General features: G+C 37.0%; 1 protein-coding gene across 1 annotated transcript in view; it reads left to right on the top strand.

Moving 5' to 3' along the window:
• Window positions 1-2500, top strand: part of LOC138947350 (homeobox protein Hox-B1b-like) — a 45292-nt gene that overhangs the window by 1571 nt on the left and 41221 nt on the right. The window lies entirely within an intron of this gene.

Raw genomic sequence — 2500 nt, 5'->3', positions numbered from 1 at the left:
ACTGTACTGTACCGTATCGTATCGTATTGTATCGTATCGTATCGTATCGTATCGTATCGTATTGTATTGTATTGTATTGTGTCCCGTTCTAACGCATTTTACTGCAACTGGGTGTTATTATTCATTGTACTGTACATGTTATTCCCTGCCCCTTTCAACTCATTCCAATGATATAGGATGGGTAACCCGCGGGAATTAGTCGTGACAAAGCATACTGAATTACAATAGACACCACCCATTTTCATGACAACACCGCGATGTATACATACATTGGTATTTTACCAGGCCAATATGTGTATATATTTAGTGGTTATGAAATTATTAGTTGGTTTTTATCGATATATACTATTACTGTCAATGGAGTACCCTTTGCTAATTTAACCACTGAACTGCATATTTGTTTCGCCTTATGAAACAAAAGTCATATTTCTCGTAGTTCCATAGACACGAAATTCATTTGACGAGTGCAGAGTTCTGTATCCATATATAACAGAAATGTCCTTTACAGCCAAGTTGGATTTGTTTTCCTTCATCAGACGTTTAAGCTTACATGCTTGTTATTTCAAACAACAAACTATCAAAACAACTCACAATGTTTACACTGACTTTTACTCAATCCTATGTACACGCAAATGTAACACACATATATCATGGGCTGCACTTTGTTCAACCACATGTACTATACCCTATGCATGCTTGTCTATTCAAAATCTTTTAACATTGCATACGAACTTACTGACTCGAGGCGAATATCCTACAAAAAGGTTTCCACTTCAGTTCTCTTACACCATGAATACACGACGCTGTCGACAAACTAGGTGTTGTTATACGCTCAGTCTCTCTTTACACGGGTGGGATATTGTTCCCTCATTTGCATAGTGCTTTGTCTGCTATTAGAAGTTACCTGTCGACCGCGACGAGCGAAATGACAAAACCCTACTGAGAAGTGAGATTAGCGGAGACAGAGCGAGAGAAAGGTGTTGTGTCGGATAGAGGAAAAGGACTATTCGGTGTTGAAGCTTTGATTTTGTGTTTTCATCTTTTTTACATTCTGTCTGTCAGTTTGTGGTATATATGGGTTCTCCTACAATTACACTACCTTTACAACACGTGTGTATATGCTTCGGTTTGAGGAGCCTTAGTTTGTGTCTCTTTATCTTTAAGAAAAGATATAGGTATATATGCTTAGATTTATCTTTACCCGAATTTGTCTACACTTGCAATAAGTTGGTAAGTTCGGTGGGGAAGGGTGAATATTTACCCTTCTTTTTGTCTTTCATGTTGTCGTGATTTTGCCAAACGACTTTTTGTTTCAAATATGACAATCAGCAATATTAGGCTTAATAACCAAAACATGACTTTGCTTCAAGACTGAATTGAATTGTTTAACCTGCAACTCCGATACATAGTTCCGTACGTTCTTTCTTTATTTGGTGTTTAACGTCGTTTTCAACCGTTCAAGGTTATATCGCGACGGGGGAAGGGGGGGGGGAAAGGATAGAGCCACTTGTTAATTGTTTCTTGTTCACAAAAGCACTAATAAAAAAATTGCTCCAGGGGCTTGCAACGTAGTACAATATATGACCTTACTGGGAGAATGCAAGTTTCCAGTACAAAGGACTTAACATTTCTCACATACTGCTTGACTAAAATCTTTACAAACATTGACTATATTCTATACAAGAAACACTTAACAAGGGTAAAAGGAGAAACAGAATCCGTTAGTCGCCTCTTACGACATGCTGGGGAGCATCGGGTAAATTCTTCCCCCTAACCCGCGGGGGGTTTCCGTACGTTTACCGTCATGAACCGTCTGCATTGGACTATAGGTTGAATATATATACATATACATATATATACTGGCCATGCAATACGGAACCCATGCACTTGTTGGTCTAGTTGGCATGCATGTCTAACTATCCCCATAATACACAAAAAACATAGCTGTGCACAAATGAAAACACGTATACGGAACTCATTTTGGATCTAGTCCGAGAATATAGGTGTCTATAAGCGATACAGAACTTATTTTTTAAACTAATCTGAATGTCACTGTCCAACAACACACAACAAGTGTTGGACAAGTTTGAAAATACATGTCTTAACAATACAGAACCGTTTTGGACTAGTTTAGACATATAACTGCCCAAAATACAGAACGTATAATTATATTTAAGACATAATTCAAATACAAATGCTCATTGTATACATAAACCCATGGCAGTTTTGGACCAGTTGAATGTAACTTTTCAAACATTTCAGATTCTAGTGAACGACGAAGAAGAAGAAGAAACATTTCAGATTATATAGTTTGGAAATAGTTTAAATACAACTGTATACAAATACAGAATCCGGTTTGTGACTGTTTTGAATACACTGCATGCCGAAGAGCACACAAACCAATTTGGAACTACATTGTAGTTTGACTATAACTATTCAAACAATACAAACCCCAGAGTTTGGAACAACTTTGATTAAAATTGATTGTGTTATAAAGTAA

Source organism: Littorina saxatilis, linkage group LG14 (assembly GCF_037325665.1).
Source record: "Littorina saxatilis isolate snail1 linkage group LG14, US_GU_Lsax_2.0, whole genome shotgun sequence".
Lineage (NCBI taxonomy): Eukaryota > Metazoa > Mollusca > Gastropoda > Littorinimorpha > Littorinidae > Littorina > Littorina saxatilis.
The sequence above is the reverse complement of the archived record's forward strand: the minus strand, read 5'-3'. Positions and strand labels throughout refer to the sequence as shown.